Source organism: Lepisma saccharinum, chromosome 8 (genome assembly GCF_977018435.1).
Source record: "Lepisma saccharinum chromosome 8, izLepSacc3.1, whole genome shotgun sequence".
In the NCBI taxonomy this organism is placed as follows: domain Eukaryota; kingdom Metazoa; phylum Arthropoda; class Insecta; order Zygentoma; family Lepismatidae; genus Lepisma; species Lepisma saccharinum.
Genome location: NC_139236.1, coordinates 78,867,640 through 78,890,612, shown reverse-complemented (window position 1 = coordinate 78,890,612; position 22,973 = coordinate 78,867,640). Strand labels below are relative to the sequence as shown.

At 41.1% G+C, this 22,973-nt stretch overlaps 1 protein-coding gene across 8 annotated transcripts in view; it reads right to left on the bottom strand.

Annotated features, from left to right (window-relative positions):
• Positions 1-22,973, bottom strand: part of LOC145991177 (tumor protein D54) — a 98,968-nt gene that overhangs the window by 7,932 nt on the left and 68,063 nt on the right. The gene's annotated exons all lie outside the window — the stretch shown is intronic.

Below are 22,973 nucleotides of genomic sequence, written 5' to 3'. Positions count from 1 at the left end.
AACACAGTCAATTTCACATTAGCTAATGTGAAAATTTGGAAATCAATCACACAAACTGTATTTTTGAATGGCAGAAAATGAATTCCGAACATGCATGTGTAACTTTCATGTACAACATAAGTTTTACACATATGCAACATGGAGCGACATAAAATGGAAAATACACATGCAACAAGATAACACTAAATTGTGTACGTATTCAAAGCTTATTCAATACAGATATACAACACATATTATTTAAACACAAGTAATATCACGGGGCACCAAGGCACTCTCTCTTTTACGACTTTTTTTCATTTAGATCATTCGGCGCTCAAGGCCGACTCCCATCGCCCATAGCTACAGCTCTGAACTTGACGAAAAGCGAGAAAAGCAAATAATGCGAGCAAAGCAAGTAAGAACAATTTTACAAAATGAATTTTCATTTGCATAAAATTTGACATTGAAGGGGTAATTGCTCCTCTGTGTGATCCCTGTATGTGCCCTTGGCTGTCAATGTTTTTCCCTCCTTGCTACCCTAGAATTGACTTCCGTCGAAGTTGCCTGTGGTCACTGTATAATACAGACATATTTAAGCAATATATGTTTACTTTAGATACTTTAGGCTCATTGCCATTGTTAGTGTCAACCTTATTCTGTACAGTTTGTCTGCTCGACTAATCTTGTATTAATACGAATACCATGCCCCCCCCTCCATCCAAACCGATTCTAAAGGCATAAGAGTTGGTGTTTCATTTCAACCCTATCGCTGCGATCACCTACATGTAGGTAGACAAACTATACATAATAACCAAAACTAAAAATCAATAACAAGTAAATCAAACTATACGATCCCCCCATTTTTGTGTGAAGATATATAGAATTGGTATAAAATTTTGTCACCCCAAAAAATTTCCACCCCCCTGCTGGGTTTCAAGCAACTTGCTATATTAGATTATGCTCAACATTTCTATGTTTTCAAATGTAAGTTGCTGACACTGATCTCAGGAGATCCTTATATGCGGAGAAACTCTGCTCAACATAAACTGAAACCTATTCTGCAGATAGGTTTTGTTGAAGTTTGCATTTTCTACATGATTTTGCTACATTATCTTGGGAACTATTGCGGCTGCAATATCATTTTAAAGCTCTCGTTCTGCTCAAGATGAGTGAAAATCATTTATTTTTCTGTCCAATTTTTTAACATCAAAGAGGGGGTAAAAAGGGGATAAATGTGCTAATCTCATAAAAAGGTGCAACGAAGTGTGTTCATTTTACTTGATTTCATGTTCTAAAATACATATCTCAAACGATTGGTATGAAAACAGCTACATTTTTGGAAAGATGCTGCACCTTAAAATCCGTTCCGTAGTGATATATCATTTCATTACTAGATTTTTTTTCATAACACATTTTATTTGGTAATATGTATGTTTATGGTTTTTTGTGTGTGATCTACAGTGCGATCGAAAAGTCCCCGCACTCATACTTTGAAAATATGCTACGAGGTCAGTAGGCAACATGAGTTGGCAACGTTGTTAGTAGTGACTGGTATGACCTTGAAGAATGCAATAACGTCCCGGGAGAGCTGCACTGCTATTACAGTCAGTGGTGTGAGTCATTATTGTGCAGTCGGTCGACAATGCCATTTAAGCGAGCGCAGCGAATCGCTTTGTTAGAAGCATATTTTGAGTGTAAGACATACAGAGGTTGTGTGGAGAAATGGAGACGTCTATTCCCTGATGATCCGGTGCCAGGAAAAAGTGCAGTGTATGATCTTGTTCGCCGATTTCGTGAAAGAGGCTCAGCGCATGATCGACAACGAAGTGGAAGACCCAAGGTCGTCTCACACGAATTCCTAGAGAACGTGAGTCAGCAAATGGTGCAATCTCCAAGAAAATCTATACGACGTTTGTCACAAGAAGTTGGAGTATCATATGGATCCACACAGAAGGCACTGAAAGTAGCCAAGTTTCACCCATATCGTGTGAAAGTCGTCCAGGAGCTGAAAGCGTTAGATAAAGATAAGCGTATCAAGTACTGCCGGTGGTTCCGTGCTTTCACACGCAACAATGTGGCCATTCTCGATAATTTTTTTTTTACCGATGAAGCATGGTTTCATCTCAGTGGATACATCAACTCACAAAACACCCGAATGTGGGCAACTGTAAACCCACATGCCCTGCATGAAGTACCGCTAAATTCTGCAAAGGTCGGTGTCTGGTGTGCCATTTCGCGATGAAGGATTGTTGGACCCCTGTTCTTTGAGGACACAGTGGATGGCGATGTGTACAGGGATTTGGTGCAACAAATCGTGGCTACATTGGAAGAGGATGAGCGTGAATGTTGGTTCCAACAAGATGGGGCAACGTGCCATACTGCAAACGACACAATGGCTATGTTGCGCGAGTTTTTCGGGAACCGCATCATCTCCAAAAATTTGTGGCCCCCTCGTTCCCCCGATCTCACGTCCCCCGATTTCTTTCTTTGGGGGTTCCTGAAAGAAAGAGTATATACACACAACCCTCGCACATTGGATGAACTCCGACAAGCAATTTCTGACACTATTGCTGCAATTCCAGCGGAAACATTGAGGAAGGTGTCGCGGAACATGTGTAAGCGTGTAGACATGTGTTTACAGGAACATGGCGGCCATTTTCAACACTTCCTATAAACTGGAAACCAAACACTACTTTGCAATGTCCATAGAGAGTGCAGCATAACCTCCATTGTGTGTTTATGTGATTATGTTCTGTTTGTGTTGCGTTATGTTTGTGTTTTGGAAACTTTTTCCTCATGCGCTTAAAGTTATATGTCATCTTGTTTGTGTTTTACCGACCGTTGCCATTAGAGTATACCTCACTTTTGGTTTACATTTATTTTTCTGTGTAGTACAAGGACTAAAGCATTTATATATGTATTCCTTTCGTTCCCATGTGCATTACTTTCTACACAATAAATTCTTAAAAAGTGAGTGCGGGGACTTTTCGATCGCACTGTACATAATCCTTTTTCAATATGTTTCTCTTTGTTTGGATTTTTAAATTCTTAGCTGCTGGGGCAGATACAGGAGTGTTCCTAGAGTGCCATCCAGCAGAATTATCCTTCAGAGTTTGAGATCCATTATTTTTTAAAAAAAGTTTCTTTTTTCAGTCATTTTATGCCCAGATAGGCTCATCTGGACTGGACCTACAGTTTCAAGTGGAATCGGAACCACTTAAACTATTGGCCTGTTAAGCCTATCTATGCGTAAAAAAGACCTAAACTAACTACAACTTAATTCACATTCTAAGAATGCGCGTGTGTGTCTTTATTTTCCCTTTAGTAAAAAAAAAATCCTCGACACTTCATTTAAGCATTTGCCAGTGAAAGCTTCATTTGAAATATATATGAGGGGCATCTCAAAAGTAAGATTACAAGGCTTGGAGCGTCAGTCAAAATGAGCCTACACTGATTGGAATCATCATGGGCAACTCCGGTTTTGTCAATTAGCTACTTGATGTCAGTTGCCAGTTACGTGTGGCCGATCACTAGTTAAAACGTTATCAGGAGAGTTCGACTGGAACAGTGATCCAAGCAGGAAGCATGTACTGTGGTTTGATTATGCATGTCTTGAATCCATCACATGGAACAATTTCACTAATTTCAGAGTAGTTGGGAGTTCATAAGGGCATTCCAAAGGACACTATGGTCAAATTAAATTGTAGCCGACTCTTCCATAATATTTTATGTGAATGTTTTGTGGATTTTGTCTACGTAGACCACTGAAGAATTGGTTAAGTAGTTGATTAAATAATGAATGTAGTCATATTGTGCAATTAGGTTAAATGCGACTGAGACACGTAGTTGACCCGAGTTTCATTAAGTTTGTCCGTAACTATATTTCACTGATATTTTTGTCTGTAAGGGTACATGATATAGTCTCCACGGGGACTCTTCCCAAGCTCTTCCGTGCATGGCAGTGTACCAACTTAGCTTTCTTGGAGCCAGATCTGGCTCTTTCGTGCACTCATTCGGTTGTGAACTGGGATGCCCACCCCCGTGACCCACTATGCCATCACTAGTTCCGGCTCACATAGACCAACTTTTGTCATAATTATACATTTTGCACGTGACGTGATATTGTTATATTGGCTGGGTCGCCCCACTCCCTCTTATCTCCCCAGCTACTTCTTTATAGCGCCATGTTTGACGTGAAATTGACATAATATTGTTATCATGGAATTCGTTATTTTCGATTTCATACCACCATCTGTAGATTTTTGAGATTGGCGATTGCGCCGGATCTAGATGTTGAAAACTAAGAATAAATTGTCATCAATTTAAGAGTTAACGGTAATAGCACTACCCCCCCCCCCCCCCGTTTGACAACTAACATTACCCTAGGAGGCACTTTATCCAACATTCGTAAATCTAGCTCCATGGTAAGTTTTAATTCCATTTAAGGTGAAATTTAGTTCTTTTATGCGCATCAGGTTTCGCAACACTGCCAGGAGGCAAGGAGAAAAGCATTGATCATATGGGAGTATGATTTGATTCGTTCTCTTGGGAATAAAAACTTCCGATGGAATAGAAAAGATGTTAACGGGAAGAGGGCAGTTTGAAGATGCATTTCACCAGCGGAAGTCAAAACTTCCATTTGATTAGCCATAACTTGATATTGAAGTTGATTTCCCGTATAGGTACATGGGATTCCGAAAATTCTTATTCATCATATTTTTCAAACATTATGTCCAGCTTAATAATCAACATAAAAAAAAACGCTCCCATTTGCAACATGAAGAGAAATTCATACTCTTGGATACACACAGTTTTTTTTCTTAGTAGCAGTGCCCATTCGGGCGATATTGAAACAAATGTACAATTGCTGCTGCGTAACTGTATCTCCTCCCCTTAACCATGCTATCTAATACGCAATAATACAAAACTTGCTGTTACTACCAGTCAGGGGCGCCGACTTGTCAAAATTATTGGGAGGGGGGGCTCTGATCACTGAAATAAATTAATGAATGACTCACTCCCTCCCTTTTTTAAGTTTTGCCTTCAGTGTTCGGAATCTCATAAAAGCTAGGGGTGTGCGGGATCCCGAAAAGTCGGGATCGGGAAAAAAAATTCCCGTCCGGATCCCGACTTATCGGGATCCCGAGCAGTCGGAAAATACCGAATGCCCATTTTAAAATGTAGTTATTTCTCGACGTTTTCATCATTGTCAATTTCTGGAACTTATCGTAAATTGTTAGTTTCTAATCCAGAAATCACTTAAAGTGAAAATGACGTAGAATTCGAGATTTTCAGAGCTTCGGGAAATTTCGAACATTTCCCGTCCCGAAAATTTCCCGACTTATTGTTAGTCAGGAAATTGAAAATTTTTCCCGTCCCGTACACCCCTAATAAAAGCCCATGAATTCCTCAAAAATATTAAAATTTTTATTCACAGTTCGAATGCAGAATATTAATTGTCCACGGATGGATATGCCACAAGTTTCGTCAACCATAATAGCAAAATATTCCCGGATTTTAATATCTGCTACCACGGAGCGCAAAACAGATCTCCCTGATATATCAATGATCTCGTTCTGAATGTCATGCGAGAGCCATTTGTAGCCCGAACGTCCCATCCACTACCCTAGTTCATGCATATCGTCTTTTGAAACTCTTCATAGTAAAAGTTTTAACAATACTCATAATTACATACTTAGTATATAGTAATAAGTCATGTGTTTTGCTGTCTCTGGTCATAACCTCCCCAAAGTTGATGGCTTAGCGGTCTCAGCCCCCAAAGTTGATGGTCTAGAAAATTTTTAACTGTGTATTTAAAGTTAAGTTCATGTGGCACAATTCAGAGTAAACTTTACGAGAGAAGCAAAATAATACATTAGATCCTCTTAAGCAAAATTATTTGGGGGGCTCTGCCCCCACATCGTTAATATTGGGAGGGGGGCTCGAGCCCCCCCAAGCCCCATGGAGTCGGCGCCTATGCTACCAGTGTGCGAATTTTCACAACTCACTTCCCAACACTCAAATTTCCCGCATTTTTTCTCTTCCCCACACCTTTTCTTCCCACGAATTAAAATTCAACAATTTCCTTTTCCCACTCCTCTTGGTCACGTGACTTTTTCCTTCCCCTGATTGATCTTTAATTGATCTTCCTAATTAATTGGGTTGGAATAAACGCGGGTACATGACTACTTACACTCTATAATTTGACTTCAGAAATTCTATTCTGCCACCCAACTACCGTAAGAAAACGACAATGACCGCTTTTAAAGTAATAACGGCCATTTACGTAGTTACCCCGCTAATTAAGGTTAAGTATTGTTCTAATTTTAAAAATGCATTCATGTTGCACGCAACTGCATTTTATAATCATTATCTATCTTCATTTTGACAAAATGTTTAAATTTAACTTGTAAAAAAATAGTCGCGTACCGTTTTCGTAATTTTGAAGGTGGACGTAAAATTTAGCGATAGAATATTGTAATTTCACCGGCTCTACTCTCCTGTGCAAGGATTCAATACGAGAATGATAAAAGCCTTGTAATGATGTAAATTTTCCCGTCCTTGCATTAAAAGCAGGGACGGCGCCAGAAATTTTCGACCGGGTGGGCAGAAGATGTATATTCATAAATTAGGGTGGGCAGTATAAATGTAAGACCTTATATGACTTTTACATGCATTCATGCCCCCCTCCTCCAACATATACAGGGTGTCCTAAAACAACTTCAACAACGTTTGGATGCTGGTAGATATAAAAAACCCAAGGAACTTTTCCTCATACACATAACCTCGAAAGTGCTTAGTTTCTGATCTATGAGCGCTGAAAATCTGACCTGTATGTATATGCAACCCAACTCACCAAACGATCGATCTGACGTAACTTCCAGGGAGCAAGGTTGCCACTTGAATTTAAAACAACAACTTGGGAGTCTTATCTGGCAAAATACAAAAGAATAATTACACACTTGCGATGCTGTAAGCAGAGGTGTGCGCAGACTAATTTATTTTGGGGTGCCTTAAGGGAAGTTTCAGTTACCTATCTGGGCAAGGCTAGCCTAATAGTCGTAACTTCATGTTCCTTTTCACAGAAACTATTAGATATCTGAACATGAAATTTTAACATTATAGAATGAACATTTGTTATCACTTTAGCTCAGGTTTTACTATCACTGTGTCGATATTTTAAATAATGAAAGTAAACAATTGAAAATGATAAATACAAAGCTATATCTGTGCAGGTACTATCAGCTGAATCACTATCACGAAATACATCTGTAGGTTCAGTTTCACCATGTTTTATAATGCTGTTTTATTGCTGTGCCTGGTCACTCGATAGAATGCCATGTGTTATATATAATTATTTTAAACCGTAGAATTCAGATGCAAGAAAAATCTGAAAATTGATGCGCTTGTCATTGAAAGAGAGCATTCATGAAAGTCTTTGAACATGAAAGTCTTATTGGAAATGTTGGAAGGTTGCATTAACAAACATGTCGGTCCTCGGGGAAAAAACTACCGGCCGATATATGAAGGGGCTCTGCGACTTATAAAGGAAAAAAAAATATTTCTTTACTACGTGTTTACTGATTACTATAGTAAAGGAATATCACATTGTTTTGTGGAGAGGGAGAGAGCGAGCTGATCATCTCAAATGAAACGAAATTCCTTACTTTTTCACCACTGATATAATTTTCATTATTTTAGTGGTAGTTCAACATATTTCTTTATTTTCTGAGAAGACGTTTGAGGTAGCCAGGTATATTTGGCAACCCCGTGCGCACACCTATGGCTGTAAGAAGTATTTACAGCATTTACAAACTTGCCAAGACAAAGAATTTCCAACAAATGCGGACTCAAATTCAAGATTCTACATTCTAAAATGTCCCCATCGTGTTTCGAGGGTCGCGCAGTACCAATAATCGTGAATCGCGAGTTTCACGTACGACATGTTGATGAAATCGACGAACTGAGGAATGCAATCATAGTGTGTTTGCCAGGTTGTTTCACACGCAGACTGTTATTTATTTACTTCTAAATGGCTAATCGAGTCCCTAAAATAATACAAGGGTAAACCCCTTACTGAAAAGGATGAATAGTAAAACCTCTTGCAATAAAATAAAAAACATCATTTAAACATTAATTAATTCGCACATTAAAACTAATACACAATAACTGAAATCAATCCAACCTGGATAAAGGTGTCACTACATCACGTGTGCATTCCGAGCGCCCAATACAGCTCAGGGTTTGACATAAATATGGATAATGTCTTATTAGCAAAATTTTAAAAAAAGTAAGAACCCGGGTATAAATCAAATTCTTAGTTCATTCCGCATAATATTTACTTAGGCTAATGAAGGGCATTTTGGCAAAATATCACCGAAAAGTAATAAATAAATAAATAACATTGTATGTATTATGTTATGAAGTACAAAGTTCTAAAATCTCGTCCCTATTCTATGTTAGTTAATCACAAGAAAAATCACATGATTACATAACTGATAGGGAAAATGTATCTGTAAGAAGATTTTTTGCCACCCTGATGACATAGTGGTAGAGTCGTCGCCTTGTGATCAAGGGGTCCCAGGTTCAATAACCGGTGGAGGCACATAGTGGTTCGGACCCCAGTTTAAACTGTAGGTCCAGTCCCGATTAGCCTATCTGTGCATAAAGTTGACTTAAAAGAACAACTCATGTAAGAAGGTTTCTAAACACGGTTGCTAACTCATTATCAAGTCAATAATTCTGCAGCTATTTTTCAAACCTGCAGAGCTGTTTTATCAAAATCTATTTTTGTGATTGCTTCTTATTAGTAGAACGAATATATATTTTTTTAAAACATTTTGGATACCATATCGAAATTAGAAGATGACAGGTATATAAAATCGTGATGATGAAAGGGACATATCAAATTACCTCTCCTTAATATTTCAATATTATAATAAACAACTTTGTGTGTTGCTGGAGGAAACAACGCGAAGAAGAGGTTTTTATTTGTTTAACAGATTACCTTAATCATACCCAGGCTGGAAGCCCGGAGTTGACATCAAGCAACTCCACTCCACCCCAACTGCACTCATTTTCAGTTATAACGTTTTGGCCAAGTTATGGCAGACAGATAATTAATTATATTTCTATTTTTGCCACATTTCAATTATCTATTTCTTTTCATTATGTGGCACATTTTCAAAACAATTTGATGCATCGTACCTGTGAAGGCCAGGAGCTGCAGCCCTCAGGCCAATAATCCTGTTCTAATCTTGATCATATTCTGCACAATTTGCGCCTCTCATACATAAATCCTCCTAAGCCTACTAACTGCTTAAGCATACAAGTGGGCATTGGATCACAGTTTTTGTTTCAAACGCTTTGGAAATTCCTCTCGCTTTCCAATGATAAAGTTAAGGAAATTGAAGAAGAGCTTAAATTAATTCCATTCAACTTATTATTTACGCTGACTTTCGTAAACCTATTCACTAAATCAGTGTTTCGGTAAAGGACAACAAAGCTTTTCATTTAATGAAGATATGTGAACTTGTCTGTAATATAGATAATATCTACAAGTAAAATATACATGGAGTGAACACCATAATAAACTTATTTATTGAACCATTCGCATTTTCTCAAGGGTATATATTTATTAAATTTGATTGGGTGGGCACAGCAATTTTTGGGTGGGCAATTGCCCACCCGTGCCCACCCCTGTCGCCGTCCCTGGTTAATATATTACACCATAGTCTTCAATAACATATTGTTGAAAATTTATTGATTCTAAGCTGGGAAAGAATTTCGCAATATTTAGATAAGTTGTCAGCCATTGCTTAATGAACAAGCTTACATTTGGGACATGTTTGACACAAATGGTGGGACAGCGAGTCAATGATTTATCCACACGCGACCAACATACCCCGCAAATTCGAAAGCCCCAAAAGTATTCACGAAGGCCTAATTTATGTCCATTTTGGCTGTAAATCTACCCTTACGTACTCTCAATACGATCTCACCCCCTCTCCTCCAGATGTAAAATTCTAGTCATCCTTCCCCCGTTAATATGCACCTTAGCTTCTTCAACTATTCAACAAAATAGGCGAAAGAAGTGCCCGGGTCACATTTGAGCAATTTTCGTGCCCCAAATTCGTACGCTACTAGGCTCGGGTATACTGGGCTCATGTATAAATCTGGTCCTAGAGACTAAGGCTTAGAGCACCGCTTGTAGAGTGAGATTATTTCCGTAACAGCTCTGGCCGTTCTGCGCTTGCACCTTGGGAGCGAGTCATAACTCCCGACGCCTCCAATCAAGAAGTGAACCGCTGGCGTCATCTCTACTCTGCGCCTATAGCTAACTCTATTGCTCATGCTGTACACTGCTCGTAGGCTCGCTGGCTAGACTCGCGCAGTCAGCTGGATATGTTCCGAATGCACTCGGACTCTACTATGTCATTCTGGCAACAATATGTCACTGGCGGGAAAAGAACCCATTGTCACAGATGACATCACACGTGTAATGTGGTTTCAGCGGGGCACTCGATGCGTATACGGATTTTGTTTATTTTATTTCGTTTTCCTGCCACTTTTGGGTAATCGCGGAGATAAGGATGAGCGAGCTATGAGGAAATTGATGTGAATACTCATAACACCGCGTATGCCCGGATTCGAATCCGAGACGCCTGGCGTCGGTGCGTGCTGTGTTAATCACTCCGCCATGGATGATTACAACGTGACAGCGTTACTTACTTACGCAACCGGAGAGGCTGTAAGGATGGCAGATCCGAGGGGGGCTTGGTGGGGCCTCCACTGGGGCATGTTTGATTTGAGTAGGAGGCAGAAAATGTTTAAAAGAAGAATGAAATATTGGAAATATAGTAAAAAATAAAATAATATGTAACTGACCATTTGAAACAACTTGGCCTTAAAGTTATGAGTTTGACTTATTGTTAAAGTCCGCTTTATGTACAGATAGGCTAATCGGGACTGGACCTACCGTTTCAAGTTGGATCCGAGCCACTATGTACCTCCACTAGGGACCGAACCAGAATCCCTTCATTACAAGACGAAGACGTTACCACTACGCCGCCGGGAAGGCCGAAATTGTAGCACACGGGAAGGGGGAGGTGGAGTCGCGAAATTTTTAACCCCCGGGCTTCTACATGTAAAAAATCGGACCTATCTCTCGGGTACGGAACCCAGGATCTCGAATAACTAGGGCCCGGGACTTTTATGTCCTATAAAACTGTAAAATATATATGCAATTGTGTCATCAATTGGAAAATATGTCATGAAAAGTTACAAATATGTCCGAAAAATGCAGATATATCCCCAGTAAAGCCAAACATATGCACAACAGTACTCTCGAATTTCTCCCATACCCGATAGAGTAGAGTAGGGGCTGTAATGTACCAAATGTTATTTTTACTTTTGACTGATTTTTGTGAAAAACGAAAAAGGCACAGAAATGAGAACGAAACTGCTTCCCGTGCAACAATGAGAGTGAACATTTTTCCTCAATAATGATTGCATGGCTATCAATTGTCGGCGGGATAAAAAAAAGTGGGGTATTATTGTTCTGTACTAAGAAAAGTCGGCATCTTTTTTCCTACGTAATTTCCATATCCTGCCATCGACAATATGAACTATCCGTTGTGCTAAAGCTACGAAGAAAAAAATATGAAATAACCGATTATGTGCGAGAGAATTACGACATTATACAGAAATATGTCTTATTACAACAAAACTGAAGAAATATGTCGTAAAAACGCAAAATTGGTGAAATATGTCAAAATATGCTTTGTCAAGTTCTTCTATTTCGGTTGATTTTCATCACATATGTAAAGATCTCACCCCAATATTAGATCCGAAGCCAAATGAAAAATATGTTAAACAAAGTTCCAGGCCCTACTAATAACGTAGCGATAGCGTTAATAATATGTTTTCTGCACCGATAAATCGAAGATAAGGACTAACAAATACGACACGAGAGAACGGCAAACAAGAAATAGCCGGGACTTCAATCCACGATACTTGACCTCCGGGCGCATCACGCTAACCGCTAAGTCAAGGCCGGTGTAAGCGATCGAAGCCTGTCGCTTTGTTCTTCACGCCGATCGGGAGAATATTACAACACACTTCGCAGCAGCTGTGCGTTTTATCAGCGTTTACCATGGTTTTTCCGAAAAACTAAAAACATCCCCCTCGGCGTACTCTTTACTATTACGATGCCGTCACCAAGGTCAGACCCTATGGTACACTGACCTACTAAATGCTCCCGATATTGGGGTACGGAAAGGGTTCAACAGGGTACGAACCGTCCTAGCGCCGGGAAAGAAAGAAGAGGCGAGAGCCACAGGTAGCGGAGATACTCACACGTCTTTTGCAGCGTCCATGATGCCTTACGAACGTCGGAACCTGAGAGAAGAGACTGCCTGGACCGGCCAGGGCACGGATCGAACACCTGCCCCTCTGCGTTCGTCGGCGCGCCTACGATGCCCGCCCACAACGACGAAACTGTTGCGCCGGCTGTCGGGATTCGATTATTTCCCGCCCGAACGTGGCCATTAGGAAGAAGCGAGATGCGATCCCGGCATTGAAATTCCTCCACCGTTCGTGTGGGACGCGACGGGAATTGGGAACTTATTGGAAAGGAGAACGGCTCGGCTCGTATCCAGTTTCCTCTTGTAGTAGGCCGGAAGCCGATAGGGATGACACTGAGACGAGACGGGCGCACGGGCTTGTCTCGTGAATGAGGAAGCACGTCTAGTTCTCATCTCATGTTTCAATGCTGATACCGTTGTCAAGTTCCAAAAGATCGTCTCTGTCTCGAGTTTCGAAAGAAGTTCTCGAGATTCAAAAGAAGGTCTAGAAATTGAAAAATTGTTTCGGTATCGAGGTTCGAAAGACGGTCTCGGTACCGAGGTTCGAAAGACGGTCTCGGTATCGATGTTCGAAAGACGGTCTCGGTATCGATGTTCGAAAGACGGTCTCGGTATCGATGTTCACAACTGTCTCCAGTTTCGAAAGACTGTCTCGGTCTCGAGGTTCACTAGACGGTCAAAACTCCAATAGAAAATATAGCGACCTCCGTGGCAGAGTGGTTACCACAGTGCACTACGACCCCAGGGGTTCAGGGTCCGAATCCAGGGCTGAGCATGGGGGTTCTTTGTGAGTGTCTTATCGTCAAATCACTCATCCTTATCGTGGCGATTAGCCAAAAGTGGCACAAATGCGACACTACGTAACCAAAAAATCAATAAAAAAAACCTGCCCCGTGACGTAAAACTAACGGATTTCCATGCAAACAATAGCGAGTCAGCCGGAAAATAATTTTGTTGAACAATATCACAGCAAACCTACGGAAATTATGGTGGCAGGATACAGGCGATGATAGTTAAATAATGGCTACAAGCTGGTTCTCACTTTTGACTATTTGCTTGTTTGAGTTTTACGTCCACTTTTATGCACAAATAGGCTAATTGAGACTGGACCTACAGATCAAAGTAGGACCCGAACCATTATGTGCATCCACCGGGTATAGAGCCCGGGACCTCTTGATTACAAGGCGACAACGTTACCAATAAGCCATCGGGGAGGCTACTTTCGACCACTCGAGCCGGGATTCGAATCCGGGATCCCTGGAGTCGTAGTGCGCTCGTGAAAAACTTCAATCTTCTAGCTCTCTCAGCTTTATCATTGATTTGATTAAAAGAATTAGTATGATTCAATATAAAAGCTAGCACTCCGCCATGGAGGTGAGTTTTGACTAAATCGTATTAAATGTGCACTTAAGGTGACGTTTTGCTAATCGAAGGACAGGATATAACACAAAAAGAAGAAACACGCTTCTATATTTTATAACTTTTCCCGTCACTTCAGGTGGCGGTATTAGCAACAACACGAGAATTCTAACAAATGGAAAATGCAGCTATCGTAACAGAGCCTCTCCAGCACAAAGCTCTCAGCATAAAAGCGTCATTATGCTTCCTTTGACCTTATAAAAGGGGTCGGTCGCACTTTATGCTGATACGTTCGAAATGCATCACGGTGGCTAGCTACGAGTGCAGCAAAGGAAGCTTTTTGCCGCCGCGTCAACTATGTGCATTTCAATACGCGGAATTAAGCCATTCAAATGGAAACATTTCTAAACAATCTTTCGTGAAACCAGACTGCAAATGCGCTATTTTAAGGCGCTAAATTAAATGTATGCGCTAGTGTCTGGAAGAAAAAGAATTGTTAGGAGAGACTGACACTCAAGCAGCAGGGTATATAAGCTACGAAAATACTAAAGCCAGTTTCCGTGGCGGAGTGGTTAGCACAAATATTTTTAGGGTGATAGAAGTGATTAAATATAATTTTAATCAGTAATTATTATTATTATTTAATTTGACCGTGCTTTTCAAATTTAAAGAACGTATAGGGGAGGGGGTGCAACATTCTAATTTCGTCCAGGGTCTCGCGATATGTTGCTACGCCAATGTTTATATTAAATATTTCGAGACAATAGCGACACTACCGGTTGCAACTACAGAGCATTCCCTGACATTCGCTACGAGACTCGCCGGCAAGCGGCCTGGCGTCAGAGCTTGTCTTTCCCGGTGGACGGGTCCGCGACAGTCGCAGGCTACAGTCTGTTTTTTCGCTCTCTTTCCCTTTCTGTTGACGTTGCAGACTGACGCCAGTATAATCCTCCCTCGGAAGTTGTGTTGTGTCGTGTCCGTTTGTTGAAGATAGTGGCTTAATATGGCACCACAAAAGTTTACATTACAACAAAGGATTTATCTTGTCGAGTGTTACTTCGGAAACAGGAATTGTGGAGAAGTGCGACGACGTTTTGCAACGAAATTTCCTGGTGTTCCCGTTCCACATAGGACCACTATATTAAACCTCGTAAAAAAGTTTAGAGTAACAGGGTCAGTTCTGAATAAAAGTGGAAAGAAAAACCAAGTATACGAAGACATTGCGCACACCATCCGTAAGTTAAAAGAGAGTATTGTACGAGAAATCGGGAGAATTACAGTAGACGAACTTGCACGTGTAAATGCCAATTTCCTTCGGAGATGCCAGGAATGTGTTGCAGCAGAGGGACATCATTTTCAACACCTTCTGTAGTCAACGTTAGTACACAATATGAAAACTGTAATTTTAATAGCCGACTCTAGCGACTGTCGCGGACCCCGTTCACCGGGAAAGACAAGCGCTGCATGCTGGGCCGCTTGCCGCCGAGTCTCGTAGCGAATGTCAGGGAATGCTCGTAGATATCATCCCTAGATCATATGTTTCGTTATGAGTTTAGGTATGCGTCCATACATGAATCAATTGTAAGAAATGCACCATCCTTCACGATACAGATGAAGACTACACGTGCATTCTACGGTCCGGGCTCACCCTGTCACAGGATACCTTGTTTTGCTTTCTATCTGTAGTCTACCAAATAATTCAGCAGTGAAGCTCAAAGGATTACAGAGAAAGGAAGACGGAATAAGAAATCAAGTGAGACAATGCGAAAAAAGGAAAGCTTCTGTTGTTTGCTTTATATCGTAGGAAATGAATAAACGTCAATCGTTACATAGCTTCTTTGTAGATATGCGTTTACTATGTTGAGCGAAAACAAAGAGCGTCCGAAGATGGGGAATAAGGGGGCGTTGCCCCCTTGGAAAATGAATGACGTAAAGCTCTCCGTGCACTTTGCACTATGCCATGAGCATATATAAGGGGGGGCTCCACATATTCTTCGATCTTGGCCATTTTGGGGGTGATGTGATCAGCACAACGCTCCGGCCGCCTTTACGCCATCCCCCGCCAGGTACCCATTTATTTAAGGCTGGGTGAGCTTCAGAGTCGGGTTTATATCGTCCGAATCGAACCCGGGTCTCCCGCGTGGTAGTCAGAGTTCCTACAGACTAAACAACCGCAGCTATGGAAAATGGAAGTCAATGTACAATTAAATGTCAGTTACAATAACTTGCGTTATTAAAGAAAGTGATAATTACAAGTATGACTGGTACAAAAGGTTTTAGAAACAAGAAAACTTCAACCTGAAGCAGTGTTTTAGGGAAAATTCTTTAGCTTCATTGTCGCAAGATTGATTTTTCATAAACGACAAAAGATACGCGTAAATCTAAGGAAGAATTCACACCGAAGCGACAAGCGACACACCAATCGAACGTAGGCTTGTGGGGCCTGTCATGCCGCTACGGTGTGAAACGTTGGTCTTGATTGGCCCGTTCCCAAATAACACTATGTCGCGTGTCGCTTCCGTGTTTCTCCGTGTCGCTTCGATTTGAAAGCTCTTGAAGCGTTCGTTTCAAGTCCACTTTATGCTCAGATGGGCTACTTCGGATTGGACCTACAGCTCAAAGTGGGATCTGAGCCACGATGCATAGATCGGATCCCTTGATTACAAAGTTACAGCGTTACCACTGGGAGGCCCAGTCACGAACTTGTACATTCACTTCTGGGTTGTAACGATACCACTGACTAGAATTGATCTCCAGGGGGGGGGCTCACGGGTTATCAGGGGGGCCTCAAGGGTTATGAGGGAGGCTTTGTAAACTAAGTCCAGTTTTCAAAAGTTTAACAGTACTAAATCAAGGTAAATTGGGGGGCGTGCATTGTTTTTATAAAACATAAAATTTAGAAATGTCATGCAAATATTAGTTTTTTCTATATCTTCTAAAACATCTATTGATGTGTTAATTGACAGCTACTGACATCATCCCTTAATACACACACTATACTATTTTTGATGATACAGGTATTTATATCGCATCACTTCAATCATAGTGCCTACAATACCCCGGTCGAAGCAATAAAACTAATTTTCGTTTCCGAAACTATGGATCTGTTGGCATTTGACGCAGCTGTGGAAGGAATGTGGATGATGACGTTCAAGTTCCAGATATTTGTCAAACGAGAGGCTGCAGGAGGAACAAAGAAGTTACAGATTAAGAAGCTCCCCTATGAAAGAACTTTCTCAAGTCTAGAGAATCTTCTAAACACTTGCCGGTACTTAGATTTCTACTCAAAAACAAGATGAACAAATCTAATAGCTGCTGTTTATGTTCTATGGATTTATCCCTCGCGAACTTGTGAACAAAATTATATACGCTGTCTACATTTTCTCTTCACCTCAAAGAAATTAAAATACAAAATAGTTTTACCTAATGTCAATGGGGCTGGCGGCACCTGCCTACGTGACTGTACAAGTATTTGAATATTTCGACACATGTAGACTTATTTATTGCAGTAGGATTGGGAGGGGATGATATCCAATTGTTCTTTTAATTTGCAGCTCCCTGCAACGCTAAGACCTCGATTCCTTACTGTCTCGGGCGTTATCTGTGACCAAGCGCTCATTAAACTTTGGTGTAAAAGACGTGATTTTCCGTTGCAGAATTTTGAGAAAAATTAAATAAGACAAAAATGTATACAAAACAATGGTGAATGAGCAAAATGTTGTTAGAAACTTGAAAATGCAATAAAAACTAGGGAAGGTACTTTGTCATGATACTCAAGCAGTTTACTTTATTACGCGACTTCTTCACACCTACTAAAACGGATATTTATTTGATAATTTATTGGTAAGCGGTATATTTGTTTACAGTGATTGCGAAGTCAATTCATTAGTGACAACTGTGGGTCTGCACTGCGTGCGTGGTTGCAGTGGGTCAGTACAAATATACGTTATTCTATGGCTCGTAACAGAAAAACGTTGTTTGCCATAATGGCACTCGTACGCTGTGAACATTTTTGTGTGGCGGTGAAAAGCTGCACATGTTTGCAATATATATTTCGAGACTATTCCTAATAAAAAACTTGTAAAAAATACTACCCAAGAAAAGGAAAAAATGTACATTGCACAATGCCTTGAAGGCGTAAGGAAAGAATGTGAAGGTTGACCCCACACATGTTGGGCATTTGTGGCAATGATGTAATCACCACCACCCTCCAGGTACCATTTTCTTAGATGCTAACGTCGTCGCCTTGTTATCAAGTGGTCCCGGGTTCGATACCCGGTGGTGGCACATAGCGGTTCGGATCCCACTTTAAACTGTAGGTCCAGTCCCGATTAGCCTTCCTGTGCATATAGTGGACTTAAAACACCAAATCAATCAATCAATCTTAGATGCTAAGTGAACCGCAGAGCCTCTCACACCTGGAATCGAACCTGGGTCTCCTGCGTGGAAGTCAGACATCCTACCGACGGGACCACCGCGGCCAGTGGCGTGCCCAGCGGGGGGGGGGGGGATAACCGGCCACTTTGACCTAAATATTCCTAAAAAAAAGAGCGTCAAATGCAGGAAAATGGCAAAATGAGGGCTGGCTACTAAAAAAAAAGTATACGTATACCCCTCCCTTTTTTCTTTCGAAAATCTTGGCCACGCCACTGACTGCGGACAAATAAGAATGATTTTTGGTCCTTTTCAGAGTAAAACAGTCTATTAGTGTCTTCAAGGACGCAAAGAAATCACCGTAAGAGCCGTGCTGATGGCCCCGAAGCGCCTACGGCAAGGAGAAACATATGCTTCGCATCATATCAAAAGGGCCGGCCCAAGAAACGGCAAAGGGCAAAAACGACGTTACATCCGAAAACAAATTATGCATCGCAAGACACAAGCAGGAAACTTGGGGTCGCGCTAATTATGGATAGAACGGTTTCGCGTACGTATCATGAAAATTGAATGTCCTCCCGGCTTCCTGTCAAATTTCCGGCCCTCCCCTTTCGCTTCAGCCAGTGATAGGAGCGTACGCAACGTTTCGGCTGCGCGGTGAACTTGTATATTGATCGCAGCACAAAAGGTTGCCCCGTACAATCTACGCCAAGAGTATTGTGCCGAATTCCAATTCGGCCGAAGCTTTCGCTTTTTATCATTGGGGTGGTTCTTCAGTATAGGTGTCTTGTGGGGGTACAAAGGGGCCAATTTCCCTTCTGGAAAGTAAATGTTAGTCAGTGGCGTCTCGTGGCCTCAAATTTGGCCGGGGCTTATTTTTTAAAGAATTTAAAATATAATGACAATTCACATGAATTACAAAAAATAGGTATTTATCTTCTTCTAAACTACAAAACTGGACTTATTTTTTTTAAAGAATTTAAAATATAATGACAATTCACATGATTACAAAACAAACAGGTATTGTTGTGAAACATACCTTTCTACGAACGTTGACTCCTGTTCTTCTGCTCAGCAAATTTTGTTATTACTTTTTCGTTGAAGCCCTCTATGTTTGAAATGTATTCTATCTCTATTGTAAGCAAGTGCCAAGGCATTTGGTCTGTCTTGTCCCATTGCATTTCTTAAGCAGGTTTTAATACGCTTCAATGTGCTGAAACATCGTTCAGATTCAGCTGTTGCCACTGGAGTTATTAAAACTATGTTTGTCATTTTTACTGTTTCTGAAAAGGTACCCTCTAAATAATTTTAAATAAAAAATGAATGCAATCTACTGATACAGTTTGTGTTTTTCAACTCTTCACTACAATAAAGAACACGAAGTTCCCTCTTTAGTTTTCCCTCTTCTATGAAGGGATAATAAATCTGGGAAGATGCCTCTGTTTAAAGATTGTTCTCTTTCATTATGTCCTTGTAGAGCAAGTTCATGTCGACCACAGAATTTTAAGCAATCGATAATTATATTTAATATATGCCTATTTTTCCGGACAAATTTATTGTGTCTTGTAAATGACAGCCTATGTCCTTCATCAATTTGTGTTCGAACATCAACCCTGCCAAACTCACTCAAACATAGCGAATGAAAGCCACCAAAACACTACAGAACAACACGCGAGATCGAACGCGACGCAACGGAATTAGCCCCGAATCAGCACACAAATCCATTGCACTCTCCCCTTCTCTCTCTGCTAGCATGTGACCTTCACTGTATCGTAGGTGGGTGTAAGCCACGCCTTCCTTTGCGACGTGCCCCGAAAAACGATAATTGACATCAATGCCGCTAGGAGCGCTGTCGTATCCATTGCAACAGACGATGAATTTACGTGGGTAAAAATCGCCTTTTAAAAGACTGTGTGATAGTTATGCGTTATGGTGATTGATAATTACGTGAATACGTCCGTTTTTCTTTAGGGGCTAAGCCCCGGAAGCCCCAAGGGACGAGACGCCAATGATGTTAGTCTAAAATCATATACGGTGGACTCCTTTTTAATTCGAACGCCAAGGGGATGCGAAAAAAGTTCGAATGAACAAAACCATGTGTAATTAAAGATGATTTCAAAGGGGAAAAACTTATGTTCGAATTACCGATTAATTCGAATTAAAAAGAATCCACACACACACAATTTCATATTCATTTCAGGTGCAGTAATTTGCATTCATTTTTACAATGGACTGACAACTGAAGTAAAGACTAGTACAGATCGTTGCACGAACAGCCGGCCTCCGTGGGAGTGTGGTAAGCACAGGGCCGTACAGCGCCAGGGGTCCCGAGTTCGAATCTCGCCCGTTCTTTGCGAGTGTCCATTCATTAATTTAACCAGATCATCACTCATACTAGTCTTTGCGAGTAGCCAAAAGTGGCGGAAAAGTAAGAAATGCACCATTAGGTAAATTAGGCCAAAGCAATCAATCAATTCTTGCAGGAACATGTTACTTCGAACTTAAGCAATGCTTTGGAGGTGAGGGGAATCCTTTCCTTCCCCCTCCTCCCCAACACGAAAAATGTTCTTGCTGGCACTTTCTTGAAAATTTCTGTTGATGCCCCTGTTCTTCAGAGTGAGTTTCAATACGCTCTACCAAGGAATTCTGCCATCCCCAACAATACTAAGATGAGTCCATTAAATAAAATCCCAGGAGCCTGGGTTCGAATAGATGGTGTATCTGTAAATTACACTTTCAGTGTGTGAAGGACATCAAGACGAACAACTTTTCTCATATCTTTTTTGTAGTTAATGCTTAGTTTCGATAGAAGTTCTCAACAAGCAGCAGTTTCTATCTTACATATGTACAGCTATACGTAACATATCCATGGCTGTCACACTCATTTTCTTATGCGGGAAAACATCAAAAATCAGTAGTACTGTTTGGAAACAAGCTCATAGTAGCTACCAGCAGGTGAAGCTGCGTGATTGAACCCCACCTTCCTTAAATTATGCCTGTATACCACACGTATGTTGCATATCCCAATTCATATTATTGCATAAAGGAAAGTCTCGTTTTAAGTTTTGTCCATAGGTATTCACAACATCAGAAGATATATCTTGGTACAGTTCCCGCCAATAGGTGCTTTGTCGTTTGCTTCACTCTCTGCCAGACAGAGCCTTTTCTTCTGGGAGGGGAATTTGAACACTTGGTTGCCACATTCACAGCCGAGGGGAGGGAAATACAACAGTCACCAGGGAGCAGGCATTTCAAAAGGAAAGAATTTGCCTGATCTTCCACCTTGGAGCGCATGGTAAACATTATTGCATTGTAGCCATAGCGGCGTTGCATCCAGTGTTTACATAAATATAGCCTTTCAACAATGAGTCTCTACTACAATTGAGCTTTTCTGAACATGAAAAGAGAAGCCGTCATTGCAGAGAGACTTGAATAGAATAGCAGTTTTGATAGGGAAAAAAGCGTCAGCTCAAAGAAGTGAAGTTAGTTCCTGTGGAGCTGAATTCGAGTACGTGCCGCAATCATATACAAGCGATTCAATCGCGTTTATTAAATGGTGATCACTGCAGTTCGTTCGTGAAATAACTCCTTTCCACCAAGCTTTTTGTGCAAGTTGCACCTCGTCACGAATAGGTGACGCGCGGGATTTATTTGGATTTTTCACTGTACAGTGGGATCCATGAGTATTACCGTGCAAATTGTCCATCACCATGTTCGTGCACTTTATTTGACCCAATAAGAGCTTCAAGAATGAAGAGAAAACTCACAACAAGCTGTTGACAAATTCTCCACCAGCATACATAAAAATCCATCGCTTAAAAACACACAGGATGTAAGAGAAAAATTAATGTAAATAGTCATGGACAATTTGCACGGTAATACTCATAGATCCCACTGTACGAGACAGATGCATTTGAAGCTTGCGTTCAACTCTCCTTGTGACGGGTGAATCTTGTGGGTCACTTGTAGGTTGTTGCTCCAGTAATCTCAGGTATCTCTAGGAGTCTCAGGATCAGTGGCGGCGATTGGCTTCTAAAACCAGGTGACAAGGACAGTTTAATTTCCTTTGTAGAGCATTCCCTGACATTCGCTACGAGACTCTGTGGCAAGCGACCCGGGGTCAGTGCTTGTCTTTCCCGGTGAACGGGGTCCGCGACGGTCGCACGCTACTTGTGTCGTGTCCGTGTGTTGAAGATTGTGGCTTAATATGGCACCACAACATTTTACATTACAACAAAGGATTTATCTTGTCGAGTGTTACTTCGGAAAGAGGAATTGTGGAAAAGCGCGACGACGTTTTGCAACGAAATTTCCTGGTGTTCCCGTTCCACATAGGACCAATTAAACCTCGTAAAAAAGTTTAGAGTAACAAGGTCAGTTCTGAATAAAAGTGGAAAGAAAAATCCACGTGTACTTACTGAGGAAAAACTCGATGAGATATAACAAAGGTTAGAACAGTCTCCTCGGAAATCTATCCGCCGCCTCTCACAAGAAACGGGTGTTTCAAAAACCCTCTAGGTCCCCCCGATTTGTCAGCCTGCGATTTTTATTTATGGGGAAATCTAAAAAATAAAGTATACAAAGACAATCCGCACATCATCCGTGAGTTAAGAGAGAGTATTGTACGAGAAATCTGGAGAATTACAGTAGACGAATTTGCACGTGTAAATGTCAATTTCCTTCGGAGATGGCAGGAATGTGTTGCAGCAGAGGGACATCATTTTCAACACCTTCTGTAGTCAAGGTTAGTACACAATATGAAAACTAATTTTAATAGCCGACTGTCGCGGTACCCCGTTCGCCGGTAAAGACAAGCGCAGACGCCGGTCAGCTTGCCGCCGAGTCTCGTAGCGAATGTCAGGGCCTGCTCTGTATAAAAAGTTGAGCATAATACTG